The 20,537-nt window shown below is 38.0% G+C and overlaps 1 protein-coding gene across 3 annotated transcripts in view; it reads right to left on the minus strand.

The window, feature by feature from the left end:
- The window catches only part of SPON1 (spondin 1), a 229,661-nt gene that overhangs the window by 58,760 nt on the left and 150,364 nt on the right, over positions 1-20,537 (minus strand). The gene's annotated exons all lie outside the window — the stretch shown is intronic.

The raw sequence follows: 20,537 nt of genomic DNA on the forward strand, positions 1-20,537 counted from the left end.
AACATTCATCTTACTTGGGACTAGCTAGCTAAAAATTAAAAGCAGGAGAGAATGTATTTTGATAATGATAAACTACGAAAGATAAATATTAGCACATGGTTTGTTTACAGGATGATATTTAGAACAATTGCAAAGAATGAGATGGTCTCTGCTGTGCATCATTCACCAGAATAAATTGCCAAAAAAAATCTGTGAGGAAGGAGTTTCTGAGAGGTCATATAAATGTTTAAAACTGTGGAGGTGAGGGTGAGAGGTACTTTTAGACAGACAGACAGACAGAAAGAAAGAAAGAAAGGCTCATTCATATACTCAAAGCTAAGTCAAATGTTCAAGAATGAACTATGAAACACATACGTACAGGAACTGAATGTTAACTGAATGTTAGGAAGTAGAAAGGACATAGAAAAAATAATCTTGTAAAGCCTCGGTAAGGATTCTGTAAGGAGCTACTTAGGTCTAAGTGGGCAACCAGCAGGTTTTTGACCTGACTGTAAAGCCAATAAGCCATTGAACTGGATATTTCTCCCTTCCCCTAAACAGAACAGATATCCTTGGGAGTCGAGGATGCCAGTATCCTTTTCACAGGATCACTTTTCAGATTTCAAAATCATTTGTTATTTTACATATACAGGCATTTTAGTACACTTCTTTTCCAAATCACTCCATTTTTACATCCCATCATGCCTACTTACTTGGCTAATGGAAGTAAACATTGAAACAACATAACTGTTTAAGGACAAAATGACCTGCTGAATTTAGACATGTTTGTTAACAGAGGAAAATACACTGATGTTCTTTAAATAGAAGCAAGTAAACTGGGAAAACCCCAGCCACAAAGCACCATCCTGCAACACTTGCAGGAAACATAGGCCTATAGTTTCATGGGAGCAGATTAGTGCAGCTGTCATATACTAAGGCCTTTACCTCTGCTTAGTGGATGGAAATCATGTTTTCTAAGAATTGGGAGGCATAAAACAAAGGTCATTGCATTCAGGTTCAAAACTGACAGTAAGAAGTGATGTGTCAGATGAAGGACACGAGACACATACAGATAGTGTTACAGGATGCCACAGGACCTGCTAAATGTTTATATGCATTCAAGGGGAGACAGTACAACTTTATGGAGGAAGGAATTAAAGGGGGATAACTATATAATGAAAAAAACTTATGTAGCTGATGGAGTGGATGAGGTTAAAATACTTGAAGGCTGCAAGTGTATCAGGAGGAACCAAAGACAGACCCAGGCAGGCCACTCAAGGTTTTGCATAAACATCAATGAGAGCAAAACTTGATCCATTTTTACTTTAAGTTATATTTCTGCTCAGTGTCCAACATTTACTCCTGAATCTAACACACATCAGCTATTCAATAATGTTGAATAAGGCATGTTTTATGAGTAGGGATTTTTGATTTAAAAGCCAAGAAATAACTACCATTGTTGTTAATGGATGGGAAAGCTTACCTAACAGCATCTTTGACAGTGTAGATCATCCAATTGCTCCACTCTCTCTCTGCAGGATTTACACTGTACCAGTTTTTCCATGGGTAAAATGCAAAGAATGCCCTCCTAATTAAATATGGTCTCTGATCTTGGAATTCTATTTTATTTTTTTTTAAAGTAATACTTATTTGAAAAAGTAATGTAACCAAGAATAAGCTAAAGTGAAAGCAGTTGGCTATACTACTATACATTTTTTTTTCTTGGACAACTGTTAACTAAATTAATTACCTCACTGCTGAGTTAATTAGGTAATATTAGTACATAAATACCCAATTAATTATCCTAAGCTAATAAAAAGACAACTGCCATCAAATGTGTTTGACACTACTGTATACACTGAATGTAAATTTTCCCATTTGCTTCCCAATCCAATTTTAATTAAACCATTATAAATTTAAGTCATTCTCATAAATGAGTTATAGCATCACAAACTAATCACTCAAGAAAAGTAAATGAAGAGACAATAATCCTTTTTATAATTATACTGCCAGTTAGAATGACTTTAATAAACAGTTCATCGATTTCAGAATTTTAAAGTAAAATGTTCACCAACTGAATGAATGTACCTGCAGACTAATGCATGAAAATGAGCCCAAAAAGATATGAAGAAAATATATTTTTTCAGCAGCCCAGTAATTCTCCATTTCGGCAACTGCTTTTTTTTCTCAGGGACCATTTATATAGCATTAATTATTAATGAAGACAGATCTTGATTGCTGTCATCTCTTCCTGGGCTCCCCAATACTGTCTATTATTTTGTTTTACTGTTTTAAAACTGAACATTCAGTTTTATTAGTACCTAGTTTTGTTACTTAATAACAGTGTGATTTTAAGAGGAAAATCAACAGGTTTAGTCTAATGCTTGCATAACAAAATAACTATAGTCATTATTCAGGAATATACCAGCTAAAAGCTTATAAAATGGATAACAGCTGAAAACAAAAGTTTGGTAAAAGCTCATAAAGTGGTTTCTAATGCTTTGGCTTTTTCCAGTGCATTTGGAAAGAAAAAGAGAAATTTCTGACGGTCATAAATTCATAGCCAAGAGCAATAAAACCTCTGCCTTCTTTTAGGAAAATATTTTGAAATTTCATATGAAGAGAAACATAATTTTTGCTGTATTAAGGCCTCATGTAGATAGGCACACTAATGTCTTCAGCATATCTATGTATCCGTCAACACTTACAGAATTACACAAAAGAAAAACACATGGATGGATTAACAATAAACACTGCATGAGCTGGGGAAAATAGGTCTATCTGAAAATACATTCTAAGTAACACCTAGAGCTGTCTGTCATTTCTGCTAGCACCAGGAAGATATTAACCACATTCAGAAAACATGTTTTCAGTATTTTCATTGGGAGATTCTCCTTTAACTTCACTGAATAAAATTGTTTGCATTTTTTGTAAATTAACACTATTAAATTGCTTCAATTTAGCCTTTTAAAAGAACAAAATATAACCCTTCATGACCCCAAGTTCCTTAATTCTGTCCTTTTCTCATCAAACATTATTTCTGTGATTCAAGAAGTTTAAATCTATTTAATCGACCAGACACATTCTGTGGTTGCCACTGACATCAGCAAAAACAGGATTTTATTTTTCACCAGTGTTGCCATACTATTCAACTTGTGACACATTTTGCGTACAATAAGTCTTTAGAGAAATAATTCTGGACTATGCAAATATGAGCCTTCAGAATGCAAATTGCTAAATTTCACGTTCCTGTTTGGCCTAACTTTTATTTACTTCTTAGAGAGTGTAACCCTGTGAGCAGGGTGCAATATATACCTTCTCAGATGCCCAAATTATAATTTGAAAACTTACCACAAGCCCATATTCATATGCATTTTAAGCAAGCATATTATTTGCACACTGGAACTCAAGGTTGGGCAAATACATCTTTATGTCTCGCTATTTCCAATAGCAGGGGGTCAGGTAGACTACTGACAGCAGCAATAACTTTAGCCAGGGCAATGAAATTTAACTGTAAAACATCACACTCGCAGTAGTACACAAAAATGGCAAACAAAGGAGATCGTGTCTCAGAATCTACTCAGGCTGGAGTCATGCATATTTACTGTCCTGTCGGGATAAGGATGTAACCCACTTACTTCTTGTGTACTGAAAAAATGCAAGTTCTAAGACATCTCCTGACTAAGCCGGAAATAACCTAAATCTAAATTTTGATTATGAACTGCAGAGAATTACCCAGGAAGTTGACATTTGACCCAATTTTATTTGAAAATTTTGCAAATAATAAATCTTCCCCAGAGGAGGTATGTCTTTTTTCACAACCTACATTAATTTGCTTGAGGGTAACTTCCAAACAAGTAACCATTTGAAAGTAACTTGAAAGCTTGAAAGTAACTTCTAAGCAAACAGGCGACACCAGACCAAGATCAATTAATGCCTCAGTCCCTGCAGTGACTATAATCTCCCAAATAAAACAGTGTTGTCTGACATGAAGACCTGTGTTCAAGTTTTACAGAGAGATGCCCAGCCAACAACATGGCAAGGTTTTAGAACGTGAGTTCTTTTCTTCATCCAGTCATTAAAGGGCTAAGAATGAGGAGTTACGTGCTCCAAACTTTCCTTTTGAATGCTGTTTTACTACCCCAAGTATTTTTAATTCTGTAAAGGCACTTTTGCTGCTTTTTTCTCTTCAAAAGAGGGAGAGGAGAAAAGAGAAAGAAGGAAGGAAGAAAAAAAGGATGGAAGGAGAGGAAGAAAGAAAAGCTGCTGTGTTTGCAGAAAGAGCAGCTCAAAAAGAGACAGGTGTTTTTGTCAAGAGAAGAAAGTAAGATTAAGACCCAAATGAACACCCGTGCTTACAGGCCTTGGTTATGGATCAGTTTCCCTTGTCAAACAGAAGCAAAGAAAGGAGAACAAAAATCCCAAGGCTTACCACATAGTTAGAAGGAAAACATCATTTGCTGCTTCCAAAGATTGAGGGATCCTTAACCTTGCGGCTTGATCTAGGTGTGGCAGGCACACACTTGTGGCTGAACTTCACTATCTCCTCTGGTTCTCAGACATGGCCCTAGGGATCAGGGAGGACGCTGCTCTAAAGGAGAGACCACCCCTTCAGAATAACACCACTGAAGCCGCGTGTGGCCTTCAAATACCAGGGGGAAAGCGTGTTCCTCCCCATCCTGCTTCTCTGTGCAGAAGTCAGGCTCGACCTTGCTCTAAGTTGCGTGGAAAAACTTGTTCAACAAAGTCAAAATGGTTATGAAACCTGTTACATTTTCCGCACAAGTATTTTCTTTTATTAACAGATTTCTTATTTTCAGTCTTCTCTTCCCATAAGTCTACCCTGTTGTTATTTTTTTACACTCACATTTAACTTCATGTAAACTTGTTCAGCCTTCTAACATATAAAGCTGGCCGTAGGAGTGCCCTGAATGCTGAACCTCATAGCAGGGGTGGAGAAGCAGAGGGAATACAAAGCGTATGTTTATTTATCGGTACTTAAGCACAACCAAACAGACTGTATCACATTATTATTCTGATAATAGGATTTGCCATGAACCACTGCCATATTTCTTTATGAAACACAGTAGTAACCGAGAAATATGGACTGCTTTTAAACTGTTGCAGACAGTGCACCCCTGTTTTCATTTTCAGTTCATAGTATTAAAAAAATGTAGCAGGAGATAAAGATCCCCGGTGTGTGGTAGTACCAGCTGCAACATCACGTCACTGCCACTCGCTTTCACTGCAGTTATCTGAAACAGGCAGAGGTGGGGAGCCAAACTGGGAATCTGCTTCCACTGAGCAGATATCAGTGCAACATCTGTCCCATCATGTATTTATGAAAATCTTCCTGCTGTTCCAAGAATCACTTGAGCATGAAATAGCTGAGTTCCAGCGAGTCAGAATTTCTGGCATAACTGATGCCACAGTAAAGTACTTCTGCAGAAACGTGGTAAAGACTCTTCTAGTATAGAGCAAGTGAGCAAAACGACCAGCTTGCTTTCTGTGCTACTTGTAACATATCTTATATGTGTCCAGTGGTATATCTGAGAAACCTAAAAACAATTTATTACATGATTTTCTATTTTCTAGGTACACCAAGTCCTGTATATGTTTTTTCTAAAAATCCTACACTTTTGCGCAGAAAATTTATAGTTTAAATCAAGGCTGCTGCCCTCTCACTGGTAAGGGAAAAAAAAAAAAGAAAACAACTATTTTTCCTTGCTAGAATGCCCTAAGTTGATATCACTCTCAAAAGCCAATTGTGTTAGCTTATGTACTTTATTTACCAGGCAGCAAAAGTGCACTGGGCATTTCTAGCTGAAGAGATTTAACTGATAGGAACTAAAAAGTATGCCTTTTTGGTTGGTTGGTTTGGTTTTGGTTTAATGCTTGTTTTTATGCAATTAAAACTAAAACATTAGGTAGTTTTCTGTACTACATCTGCTCAATAATACCAAGTAGAAAACATTATGTTCTTACATTCTTCCTTGTGTATACATGATGTCTACAGGAATTCAAATTTCCCTTCTTTGAGAAACATAACTTTTCAAAGAGAAGTGGAAAGAACAGAAAATTATTTCTTTCTTGAATTAAAAATCATCTTTTTAACTTGATAACAGTGTTTTATTCTCATTATAATATTGTGACTGACCCAATGCTCCAAGAAATTCAGATCACAGAAGTGTGCTAAGTAGCTGTGGCCAGAAAGCCCAGAGGAGAAGCCAGGGGTCCTCCTCTCAGCTGTCCCGCTCTCAGCCCAGAGACCAGCACAGCTGAGGCCGCCCGCAGTCTCAGCAGCACCCTGGCTTCTCCCTTTAGCCTCCTGGGGCATCTCGGGAAGGGCTGGGATCCAGCAGCAGCCAAGACGTACTTTCTTCTCTGGCAGGGTTTACTGCTGAGCCCTGAACTTCCCAGCAGTTGCTGGCCACCAGCAACACACCCCTTCACCTGCATGCTGTCAGCTTTGGTACCCCTGGCCCCACAAGCAAGAGATTTGAAAAAGTGACATCACAGGAGGTACTAAACACTGTAAGCCCTTGCCACCAACACAGGAGCACACCTGAGATTGGCAGGAGTCGTCTGCTTTCTGTACAGCTTCAGTGAGATATGTTTGGGCACGTTTGGGTTCATGACAAGACAATGATACATAGAAAACAAACAAACAAAAAAAAAACCTTTCTGGCAGAGGTGATTCCTGTGTCTATGAAAGCACTGGCATGCTCCCTCCAAGATACCCCAGCACAAAGCCTCTGGAGTCACCAGAGTTTCCATCTAGTACAATGGGAGGAGCAGCACTGCAGTAGGAGACTGATGGAGATAGCTTCCAACACATTACATATCCTGACAAATGGAGCAGTTTCCTCAGAAATGGAAGCGATTGGTTTAATATTTCCAAATCATGCAGATAGTGGGGCTGTGGGCATGCAAAAAAGTCCAGGAATGTTGCTTATATCATCTGATAAATACAGTCCTAAGAAAATCCAGTGTCTGAAGACTGTAGGGGGAGAAATCCAACTCTGAATTAAGATGCAAATTTCTATCAGGAAGGCTATTAAATACAAAAACTACTTATTCCAATCTGGCAGTTCTTTGGGACTTTAAATATTTAGGATGAGATTATTCATATTTCAAAAAATGTATACATAAATTGTGTTGTTGGTAATACTCTGGGCTGCGTAAACATATCAAACTGGAAAATGGTTTTGTTCCTTTCTGGTCACAGTCTCTGAATGAATATCAAATGTTGCTTTGTATAGTCAAGTTATTTGACATGGTAGAAACTCTGCTGTGAAGGCCTTATTCTGGTGAAATAGGAACAGCAGATGTGGAATTAGAGCCTCCTACTCCACTGGTAGATTATTTCAGCTGTATTTATTCCATGTATTCAGTACTTGCTTGCATCAAACCTTCTGTTATACTCCACGTGCCAAAAAGCTCTAAGCTTTTTGCACTACTGAGCATTGAAAAAAACAGCAGCAGAATTTTGACTCCAGAAACTGCTCTCTATCCAGATCCAACTTACTGACATTTCTAGATCTAAATTTAAAATGCATTCAAAAACATTTACTACATTAATTAAATTATATTGCAGGAGTTTTTTGCACGTGAAAGGTGAAGACTTGTCAGTCCTAACATTTGATTCCCACTGTCCTTCTCCCACTAAATTCATTCTCAGAGGATGGCCAGCCAAGCTGGGGACTTCATGTGTCTCTTAGGCAATCCAGCTTTTCCATCTTTATGTTTAAATGGCAAGATCACTTTTACAAAACAGAATAATGTATCACTGGCGGCTTCTCAGTCACTGACATCTTCTCTGAGATGCTGCCACAGGCATTAGTTGTAAAGCTCGGGTGATGACTTAGGAATTTGAAAATACAAAACTTGTTTCTCACATAGCCATTGTCTCCCATCTGGTGATGCACCATTTTGCAGCAATGTTGTCCTGGCTGAATTCCAGCTGGAACTTGTCCTGCCCAGGGTGTTTTATGTTTCATCCTGGTCTCCTGAGATACCCATCACCCTAACAACAGATTTGTCATTTATCTAGAGGCCACATGTTGCAGTGTTCTTGTATAGCTTTTTTGCACTTTAAACACATTATTTGTATACTCTATATGGAAATAAGATTTTATGTCCAAATAGATCATTATGATAGTTTAATAGACAAACCTAAAAATTTCTTAGAAAGCAAATCTCCCTACATCATAACTCACAAATATTTGCACTGCCATCTAACCACAAATAGCAAAGAGTCAGCATGCTGGCAGCAAATATTTACCTCATTTCCATTTCTATACCTTATCCCACAATTGTAATTGCTTCCCTCCTTCGTAAATAAGAACATAAACCTGTAGGACATCTGGATGCTTAATGGGATGAAATAGCCAGTAGTTTCAAATTGTTCACTAAGTGAAGGCTATTCCATATGCTAGAAACACTATGACAGGTCCCCTTGAAACATAATTTCAATTGTATATGCTTCTGCTCTCAAAAACCACACTGTAAACACTACACAGCTTCACTCAGTGGGTCTGGGTCCCTGTGGTGCATACGAGACAAGTTTTCTGATTGAAGAATTAAGAAGGCATTTCACTCATCATTTCTGTTATTTCATTTAAAGCGATGTGAGCAGTCTTTTGTAGACCTGTTTCGTATTAAGAGGAACATTTACAAAGTTCTTGTCAGATACTGAGTGTAGCCAAACCAACAAGGGGGTTAAATCAGTAAAACTGAGACCATAATTTAGAAAAAATGACCTTACATCAGTGTCAGGGATAGTCTCATTCATACAGGAGAATATTAGTGCTGAAGACATGTAAGACTGCATGTAAATTGCAGGCATAGAAAATGGAGAAAGTAAAACAGAAAAAAAAATAATAAAAAGGACTTTTATTTACAGTTAACACACACTAAATCCAGAAATCACTGAATGAGAATGAGTCCAGAACTCCACAAGCCCATATTTCAGAATACAACTCTATTTTATGGCCTTTTTTTTTAAAAGACCTATCGTAGCTGATGGGCAGCAAACTCGTAAAGCTGAATACTACCAATGCATGTGAAAACTACTATACCATAGCCATATATCTACTCTGATCTATTATGAATCACGAGAATGAATTATTTCTATGCCTTAGCTATCTTATAAGACAAGTTTTTTTATCTGTATTTCTGATATTTACAGCTTCAGAAGCTTTTGTTCCTGAGTAGGGCATTTTATTTCTAAACTCCCTTTTATCACACTTCAGGCTGAAGTCCATCGAAAGTTTCCACTGAAATTTTCTCACAACGTGCACTGAAGCAAAAAAGTATTTAGGGCTTCACAAAGGCTGCTTTCAGAGCACATGCAGAAGGATTTCACTACCAAGAGATACGATTAAGACTTACACAAGGAAAACAGAAACCTTGAGCAGTGAATCTTTCTCCAAAGGCTGAAATAGCTTCTTTAAGGTTTCGGTTAGCACAAGCACTCTTCAGGTGAGAACTACATTGACTAGGTACAGTGAAATTATTTACTATAGCACAATTGTCTAAAAATGAATATAAATTATACTAGATACAATGCTTCCCTGAGGCAATTTTGTCTATGCACTGAAACTGGCCCAGCATGAGGTCATTTTATATCACATAATATAGGACCTGGAAATCCAAGGGGGAGGGAAAAAAAAAATAAAAAGGAAAAAAAAAGTTAAGCCAACTCAGCAGAAATTTTTTCTTAACCAGAATTTTTTTTCTCCTGTCTTCAAGAAAGGGTCATTCGCCCTCTAGTCTGTTTACTCAGCAGTGAGGCAGGTTGCTACAAAATGCAATTCAGTGTTCTTTATTTCTGGGATGGGCACAGCATTTCTTTCCTGTGCAGCCCTCCCAGAACTATGTTACAAATGTGTAATAAATAAAGCTCTCCTCTGCTTCTTCTCAGCTTCATACGGGATGAATTGGCTGTAGTTAGGGGGCAGATTAGTTCCTCTAGGTCAGGAGGTCCCTGAGTGCCTGGAGACCTAAGCTGGTATGTCAACCATTTGAGCTGGAAGCAAATTAAGGACCAAAACTAGGCTCCAGCTCAGGCTTTACTTGGAGCGCAAACATACCAAATGGGATGTTACAAGCTTAAAAAAACACCTCCAGACATCTTTACTCCATTTCCAAATGATTCTTTAGCACAGCAAATCTTCCAGAAGTTTGCTTAATTAGGACGGGATGGATGGGGGTACAAAGGCAGAAAGAATCTTAGCTCAATGCCCTTCCTCCTATTTTTCTCATTATCTTTACTGGAAACATAACTTTCTTGTCTGTAACAGCTACAAAAATTTGGTAGCACTGCAGGAGGGACAATGCATGAAGTACCTGGAGACAAAGCTGCTTATAGATGATACGGCTCTAGCTTATTTTTACAGATACAAACCACAAGAAGAAAAGAAAAAAAACGTCTTTTGTACTGGCATCTTCAAGTACGATGTATGCAATGTCACAGAGCCTCTAGAAATGCCTGTAAATACCAGTATGGGCTACGTGCTTAATCCAGTTGAGGATCAGATGATGTGACATGGGAGTTGCGATGGTAACACTAGCCAAAGAAAAGCCTGTTTACAGAGCCACCATACTGAGACCACGCGCTCAGTGTGCAGTGCCAGGTAATAATACATCTGTCTTTACTAGTTCTTATATAAATTTGTCAACAAATCACACACCCCAAATTAATAAACCGCAATATGGTTATGGAAAGTTTTGTCAGGAGGCAAACAGAACATTTACAAGGGAGCAGGCAATTCTGTGAATTCGTAGTGGGACTACAACAGTCTGCTGCTCGGGGATGTTACGTTGGACTAGGTTCTGTCTTGCTACCTATGCATCAAGGTGCAAATACGGGCATTTTTATTATACATACCAAACATTGCCATGCTCTGTAATGGCCCTAAACACAACAGCAGTCTTGATACCTGTGTATCATTTTTTGGTCCCCTCGTTCCACTGCACACACTCACTTTATTAGTATTTCCTGGTTTTCAGTTTCCCTCATCCCTCTTTTACTTCCCTTCAGACCACTCCTTAACAAAAGCATCCCTTCTGTTCCTACTAAAAACTTGGAGAGGAGAACTGTCAATTTTTTCCTCTTCCTTTGTACAATTTTTACCTTTCCTGTGTGTGCAACCTGTTGGAGGGGAAGCTGGGCTCTTCCCTCTGACTCCCCTTACTGGCTCTGTTACATCCTCTGCTGCCACAAAAGGCAGGTTGTGTTTGTTTGTCATCTACTCAGCTGCCTTATAAAGCAGAAGTGGGAAGCACCAACGCTGTTGCTGCACACAGCACGCACTTTTAGGGAAGATAATGGTCTTTATCCTCCCTCTGTCACAGTCAGCAAGTTAAGGAGTTATGCCATGCCTTCCCTGTCTCTAGTTAGTGCATATGGACCGGCGTAGTGTCTCACAGGAAGCAAAACAGCAAAAATAACATCCCAAATTTCTGTTCTAGCCATTATTGAGGGCCTATAATTACATCCACACATATTTTGGTGGAATTAAGTCATAAAACAGCCTTTTTTGATTGATTTATTTTTTTACTCCCTCTTACAGATGAGGTCCATGAAGTGGGTACGGTTGAAAAGTCCTGCTTATTCTCATAAGATGAGATTTTTCATTGTTACAAATCTAGAACAATTAATAAGGAAAACCTGCCTATGTAAAATAAAGAGCATATATGTAGACCAGCCATTTGGATGAGTTAATTACCAATGTAATTTTGGAGATTGGTACCAATGCACCAATGATTTTACAGCACTGCCATAAAAACACAGTGCTATTTTTACATATAAGAACCTGCCAACTGTCCTCTTCCTACCCGATGAAAGACTGTACATACACCTTACTGAAAATCACTTGAAAGAATTCAAAAGCAGAATAATAATGAAGCTGCTAGAGGGAAGAACAGGAGAAAGTCTGCTGTAAACATGAGAATATACTGAAAAGAGAGCACAAGACATCATGTAAAACTACTTTCACCTAGTTCTTTGAAATTTCACGCAGTGGCATAAAGCTAGTGATGGTAGCAAGAGGAACAAAGAAACGGATCTTTTAAGATCTTTACTTTAGACAAATAAAAAACATTCTTTCTTCCTGCTATTCCAGAAAGCTTATCTGTGCATATGCAAAACATCATTTCAAATGGCTGTATTTCAACAAGCAAACAAGATCTATTCACAGGGTCAGTCCATTGCCACAAGCAAAATTAAAATATTCCTTGTTACACATCATCACTGTAAGAATGCTCTTGAGGTTGTAACTCAGAAGCAAGTTGGTCTGTTCTAAGAAGCAACTCGACTGAAACAAGCAAATTAGATATTTGAGAATCATGAGACTGTTTTTGAAGTATTCACTGGAAATACAAAGATAAGCATTTTCTGATATTCACTGGTTACTGCATACCAATTCTTGGAAGTTAAGCAACCAGGTTGCTGAGTGCAGTTCATAACACAGAAAAGTCCAAGTTCTCTATCCCCTTTGCCAGTTTGGCTCTCAATATTTCCCAGGATCCACTCTCATGCAAGTAACTTCGCTAACTCTGTTTTTTTCCCCACACTGTCCTTTCTCTTTCAGAGAGGCCTAAAGCATTAGTATAGCTCAAGAGTACCTTTACAGATGTTGCAGAAAATGGAGGAAAGAGAGCGTGCAAGTTGCTGAACTGATACTTTTCTTTCTCCACACCTTTGGGTTTGTGGGAGAAAAAGGCTAAAAACATTTGACTGGGCGGGTTTCATTCTTATTTCTGTTGCTATCAGAGGCAAACTTTACTCTCATTTCCTGTCCCTCTGCCAGAAACAACCCTCTGCTACTCCTAAAACTCTCGCCAGGTATCTGCTGGGGGCTCAGATGCAGATACAACAGAGGTGATGCTCTGGCCTCCCTCCAAGAAAGGGTCCTGTTCCTCAGGCCATATGAAATTATCAGGAACAAACAGCAGAACGGAGCAGATACGTTAGACATAAGTCAGGGAATCATTCTAGACCCAGACGTTATGCATTTCCACAATTGCTATAACTTGTTAGAATTCCCTATCTAAATTTAATGCAGTAATTTGGCTGCTATCTTTTGTCTAATTAGAACTAAATGTAGATGCTACTTTAGCTCTACTAATTCTCCTAATGTCATTACCTGGATTTTCCAGAGGTATTCAGTAACATCTGCCCTGGTGCTCTTTACATAAGGTTCATTTCTTTTCCAAGTAATAACACAGGCAAAGTATTCAAAGGCTAATTTAGTTAGAGCTAAATAAGAGCAACCTGAATTAAAAGAGAGCGAGAAGGCTTCTTAATTTGTACGGTAAATTTTTTCTTCCTTTTGTATTATCATTGCTTTTCCATCTCCCCTTTAATAAGATGTCTCCCCCTTCTCCTCAGCATCTCTCTACTTGCAAGGACCTTTGCATCAATCTTTTTCTTGTCCTTCTATTTTTAGAGCACATCTGTTCCTGTTTTGACCTCAATTCTCTCTCATTCAGGGCTTCATTTTTCTATGTCTCCCTACTGCCAGATCTTCTCTCAGCAGTCAGACCCCATTCCCTCTCGCAGATCCATAATCGCTCTGTTTGCGGTCGCTGCCTGGCTCCCTCCCTTGATGTGCTGCCCACCAGGAGAAGGCAGCTCTCCAGGGAGCCCCTGCTCAGCTGCTCCACCTCCCTCGCCCGGCGCCTTCCTTCCAGCGCTGCCGGAATAGGAGACTTACAAAGGCTGTAACTTGCCATCTATTTTCTCCCCGTGCTCCTTTGATATTTTTCTAATATCTGAAAACGTTCCCAACAACTGTGAATGAAACTCATTGGCCTTTACCAATACGACAATAAAGGCCACATTTGTGCATTTCAGAGGCTGTATTTCAATTTTCTTTAGATCAGTAATTATGAATTTCATTTTGTTATGAAATGTGTTTTGTTCCACCTCATTTCTTTCCTTGTGTGTCAAGTTCTCATTCACTGGTACTGCTTCCATTTTCATTATTTTCAGAACTCCATTCTCACTTTTGCTAGGTTTTGCTTTTCTCCCTTTCAGACTTTTTCTATTTTTCTTTTTTTCTCCATGTGCAAAATTACCATTTTTGCTGTCCCTCAGGTTCTTGCCACCATCTTTTCGTGGTGTTTCCAGCCAGATTAAATGGCTGCTGCTTATGGGACGGGCTCTGGAGCCGGGAAGTGGCTGGCTGCTCTGGCTGACCCTGAGGCTTCGGCGATAATGATGCTCCAGGCATTCGCACCCAAACCCTTCCTGGCAGCAGAAACAGGAGCACCAGCAGGGACACTGCTTTACCCTTGGCCACAGGAACACGTTTGTAGAGGAAAGTGCTCGCTCAATCCCTTAGCACACCTACCAAAAGCACTGCTCTGAGTCACTGAGTCACTGGTGGGTGCTGACAGGACATGCTGACACCTGGCCCTACCTGCACGCTCCAGCGGCTACAAGTAAAGCAGAGCCTTTTGCCTCCTCCTCCTGCCATTACTGAGACCCTCAGAGCTGTTACACCATTAAAATAAATAAATAAATAAATGTGAAAGTGTCCTGGTTGTGCAAACAATGATTAACTAACATAAATATTTTCCCTGTTTAGCTGATGTGTGCTATACTTTTGTTCCAGTCAAGTATCTGTGCAGTTTCTGTGTTATAAAACAGTGTTGTTGTAACAGAATATATTAACATTTAAATAAAGCACTCAGGGTAATATTTTAAAATTGTGAATTATAAAAAATTACTCAGGACGAGATGCGTATTACCCAAAGACAGCACATACCTTTAGCAAATTCAGATTAGATAGGGAACAAGTCAATGCTAGAAATGTCTACGTCTAATTGCATGAAAGGAATATTGTAGGAAAGAGATGTGTGCACTGCAAACACTGCTCAGCTGAAACGTTAAAAATTATCCCTTCTGCTTTTCCTCCCTCTTAGAGCACAAAGAGCACAAAGAGGATCTAATTAACATGCTCAGTGTCTCTCCAAAATTCAATTCAAACGCAAAGTATGCTATCAAAGGCTTGAACATCAGACAGAAAAGTAATTTGGGATGACTGAGCTATCTCTACAAATACGTTAATTTAGCTCTAATGGGTCCACGTGAAAAATGACACTCAATGCTGTTAAAAGGACTTTATCTGCTTTTAAGAGAGAATAATAAAGTTATTCAGAATTTTCTTTAACCTCAAAGCTGTCTTGCAATTGTTGAGTATGACTGTGTAACTTGATAAACGCAGCAAAGCACACAGTACCTTGTGAGCAGACCTGTGCGTGACATTTTTCTCTTCAGTGATCTTTTCTCAATGAAGAAAGTTTGCTCACTATTTCTTGCAGAGACAAAAATCTTTCAGAATCTGCATTTTTTCAGGTTCTCCCAAATTTACCAAGGAATGCCACTAGGCTACCCTGATAGCTTTTCCCATCAGAGTTGAATCTTCGCTGCAATATTCTGCATCTCTACATTGCAGACTATAAACCAGGTTTCAACATTGTTTATCATGTGCCCAGAGCTGGTGTGTCATTTCAGTAAATGCAGGATGATAATCAGATAAATCATAAAGAAGAAGAAAAGGAACATAAATAGCTGTTTCTTTCAAAATCCCTGTATGGATTGAAATAAAGCAGACCCTCCCACATTCAGCACAGTAAATGAATAGCTCAATATCACCCATCAATTTTTCTCTTTTTATATGGATGCACTGTTCCAAGCACATTAAAGCAATTTCGATAAGAGGGTAATGGTTTATTTTTTTTCAGTCTAGATTTCAAAGAAATGTTTTTAAGAAGGAAGGTATGTCTAAAGAACAGTGCCTTATCACAGCACTCTTATTAGCATTTCTTCAAAGATGCCTTCTACTTGGTCCCAGCTACAAAGACAAAATCTGCATTTGAATACACATATACAAAATGAAGTTGAAAATTGTCAGTCTTACAGAAAAGATGGACACAAGCAGAAAACTGAACTGCAGCAAAAGGAAAAAATAAGTGTGCACAGAAAAGCAGCTCTTGTGCATCAGAAAAGAAAAAGCTGCCTACATTTCACAAGCTTCACGCTGATCACAAAAATGAAATGCAACTTTCAGTCATTTGACTTTCTGGATACCACCAATTACCACTAGTACTAATGCCAAAACGGTCCCTTACGCTATGAAACCATTAAGTCTTACAGTGCCTCTAAGTGATTACTGTGAAGACCTCTGAAATATAGGTTCTGATAAAAGCAGATCTATCTGCTGAGATCCTGCTCTGTTATGGACTTATAGAACAAACCCAGAAAGGATAATTATGTAGTCTCTGTGAGTTGATTCTTCTTCATAATCCCAGGCAACCTGTGTTCAAATCTGTGTCATTATTTTATTGTATCCAGTTTAGTTGCCTCAAATATATATACAAAATTAAATACCAAGCTTTTGAAACAATTGTTTATAACAGGGTTTAATAAAAGGTCATGACAATGAATTCCATTGGCAAACCACACTGAACAGACATTGTTTATTGTCCATTTTGTATTTTAAGCATTTTAATTTAATCCAAGATTCATATATTATGAGGAAAAAAAATAACTAGGAAATCCTGAATAATATTTACACGCTATTCTTTACGTTAAGCTCTGCACAGAAAAGACATTCAAGATGCAGTTAAGGCTGCATCTTAACAGTACCCTAACAGTAGATGAAGGATAAAAAAAAAGACTATAAGGAACTATAATTGCTGTGAAAGCAAACCATTAAAAATAAATAAATAAATAAATAGAACATTCACTGTTCAATGCTACAGTTAAATTTAAAAGAAATTGATGTTCAGGAATACTCAGCTAAGTCAGAGTTCTGGTCTTGTAGCCACATCAAGGTATAATATAATAAGGCTGACTGCTTTTCTTGACCCGATTCAGACCCGTGCACAATGCTTTACTTATTGCATATAGTGTGTACAGAAAGCAAACTCACACGCTGCTGAAAGACTTGTTAAACATCTATTTTCTAATTTCTTTTCTGCACTACACGGACACGTAATGTACTGAGGTATTTTTTGAACAGATGCCCGAAGTAATGGAGCATTCCAGGTGAGAAGTGTTTTGCTTTACATTACATTCTGATATTGACCACGTTATCAAGTAGAAGAATATACCAAAATGTCTTAGCCAAATATACCAAATATATATATATATGTATATATACCAATATACCGAATATACCAAAATGTCTCTTTTGACTATCCATAATTACATAGAGCTATACACAAGTCAAATTTTCTTACGGGATTTCCTATGAATTTGAAGCCATAAAATGTGTATCAGTAGTTCCAATTTCTTCTATTAGTGTTACCTTGCAGGTTTTTATAGCATATGCATAGCAGAACTTGGCCTCAAACAAAATACCCTGACCATGGTCTGTTTGTCTATAAGCCATAACAAAGATGCTTTCGTGTTGCAATCATCTGAACTGTTTTTTCACTACAAAAATATGGTGTCTGCATAAGCCCCATGACTCATTCTTAACAGTAAGCACTTGGTGGCTTTCTCAGATATTATTCATTAACAGATTAAGTAGTCAGATTAATTTTTTTTAAAGTTACATTATGTATAAACAGGACCATTTCGGTGTTTATCTTCCAGGAAGGGAACTGATTTCAATGACAGCTCAGAAAGCGTTGTTGGCATGTTTGTGATTTCATTCATAACCTTCCTCAGCTACAAATGACTATGCTCAGGCATGATGCTTCATGGTAATTTAGACTTATCAGGACAGTCATCTCTCCAGGACAATATACTCAATATTAAGGTTTCCCTTAAAATACTTGCAAAGAATACATGTCAGGTAGCTATCTTCATCTTGCCTGTAGTGAAGACTGATGCAGAAATTTTGTTACTTCACTGTTTTAACTGTCTAGTAATACTCAGAGGTTTCCTTTGCAGAAATGCATATTTACTTAATAAATAAATTACGTGCTTTACTACTTATTCATAGCATTCCTTTCTTAGTCCCTCTCATTTGTTGTACATTTCATTTCCCTTAGCTAATCCTTCCACAGACAGCCATTCTTTCTTGGTTTTTTGTTTTGTTTTTTTTTTTTAATTAGTGAATTTTGGTTCACATAAACTTTTTAAGAACTGTGTGCCAATATTTAATCACACATGAACATGTCTTTCTGGCCTTTCCCTTTCTTTCTTCTAGGGGTAAACTTAGTTCTTGTTGAAAGAAAATATCATAACTCAAACATACATAAGTTTTCAAAATTATTTTGAAAGAAAACATTTCAGAGTATGAAAAAAATAGATGCTACAATTAAGTCTCCCAAATTTAACCTGTTTTAACATCAGCAAGAATTTAATGGAGAATTCTAAATAGTCTTAAATAAAATCTATCACTAGAAAGTTAAAGTATCACTTACACATGATCCTGAAACAAGAACTGAGCACGTACTATGTACCAGGTCTATCTACTAATAATGGCAATCACTGCGGTCTCTCTAGGTATAGTCCTTTCAGCAGCCTTAGAGAAACCTGCACACATTTCTAACAGTCTGTCAGTCATTAAACATTAAAGGAACCTACCAAGAAGTACGGTGAGTTCCCCATGCCCTGTTTCCAAGTTCAGACTGGATGTCTTTCCTGACTGTACTTAGCCAAAGACAGTATGCTTTAGTCAAGCGCAACTGTACCACTGGGTGACTGTAGTGACTTATGCAGAGGAAAGACCTATTGACCCCTCAGGGCTCTGAACTCCATTATGAATCTATTACGGAATACAGACAAGCATTTTTCCCTTCTTATTGGTCAGCTCATTATAGATGAACCTATTCTGATGCTATGTTATTCTATCAAAATTGCCACATAATGGGAAGTTTGCCCACATAAGGTTTACACAATATTGTCCTTTTTAGTACACAGCTGCTACAAAAGATGTAAGTTTCCTGAATCTGACAGTAACCTATCAAATCTCTAAAGATGCCTCCTTTGAAGTAACCCAATAAGGAATAAAATATATCTTAACAGATATAAAAAAAAAAAAAGTATATACTTATTTAAGGGATGTTAGCTGCTCACTACATAAGTACCTAATCACAACGCTGATGGAAGTCTCCTAGAATTAGACTGCAAGATACAGACTGACAGACTTATTAGTTTTTAAAGGAGTAACCTAAGCCAAGAATAAATTTAAAAATATCCCTCCTGGAGCAGCAGAGAACAGTACTTTTAAACAATACATTTAAACCAATTTAAGCATAGCAGGAAGCAAACTGTGGTAAGCCTTGGAATTAGGCAGATAAAGCAGACATTGTTTACACCCTGATTTCCTAACTGTAATGCCTATGCACACATTCACACATCACTACACACCACTGAATTTAAAAAATAACAACAAAAAAAAAAAACTCATCATAAAACTCAGCCCCAAATACACATCAAATTCAGGCATTAGACTGCAATAGTTAAATATAAATGGGTCCCATTTGCTCTCAAAAGCAGAGAAATGCACATCAGTTACAAAAAAAGACAAACCCAAACCCAAAAGGATAGTTTCACCTAACTGGAAACCAGAAATTCAGTGACTGAGAAACGTTGTGTTATGACTCAGGATCATTTATAAAAATGTGTTGTTGAAATAAACGTGGCAGGAATTATCATATTCAAGCAGCCTACACTTTCTTCCTTTAAACAGGTTGGGTTTGCTTGAACAAATTCAAAATCTGTAACGCTGAATGTGCACAGGAGGTAACAGACTTCATGGTAAATAAAGGAAAGAAATGTAGCATGGTTAGATTACGGGGGACGGAATTCAGGGAATATAATCTTAAAATGGGTCTGGTAAAGTATGCAGTATTATCACTAGCGAAGTGCTTAGTCTCCGCCTAGTGCTGTGTGGACTGAACCGTTAGTCTGCTGGTTGCAAGTCATTAACACTGTCTTAATATTTGTATTGTTACTTTTTCCGAGCTGCAGGGACAAATGATAGAACTGAACTAAGATATTTGCCACAACAAACTGCAACTGTCATCATTTATTCATCTTTATATACTGCAGATTATTAACTCCATCAAACCTTGTGCGATGTCTGTTCTACACGGTTACAGAGAAACAAGAAAAACAAGTATAAAGAACAAAGGGAAAAACCACAATTTATCTCATGGCTTTTCCTTCTGTGGCTTAATATAATGGTTACCAGCTACCTTGTCAAGCTGGAGATAAATGGAACAGTTGGAGCCAAAAACCGAAAACAGTTTCAAGCCTAGCTGTCCTCACACACTAAGGAATGACTGGAAGCAGCCACAGCTCAAGGAGAACTGGGGCCTTTGAGAAAGGCCATTACTCCAGAAGTACAGCGCATTCTCTAGCTGTTCTTTTTTTGCCTTTGCTTTCCTTTCATTGTTGTTATTGTTGCTGTTGTTGAAATGTTAGCATCAGCTGGCACTCCTCCTGCTACCCATCTGCTAACATTTCAGTAAAACATTGACTGGTCTGAGGAGAAGGGGGAAAAAAGCATCAAGTTCAAAGAGGTAGTTGTATAAAAGTTCACATGGGATTTGGTCTCCTGCAGGGCTTTTCAGTCCACAGGGTA

The sequence above is a fragment of the Anser anser genome (genome assembly GCF_964211835.1).
Source record: "Anser anser genome assembly, chromosome: 5".
NCBI lineage: Eukaryota > Metazoa > Chordata > Aves > Anseriformes > Anatidae > Anser > Anser anser.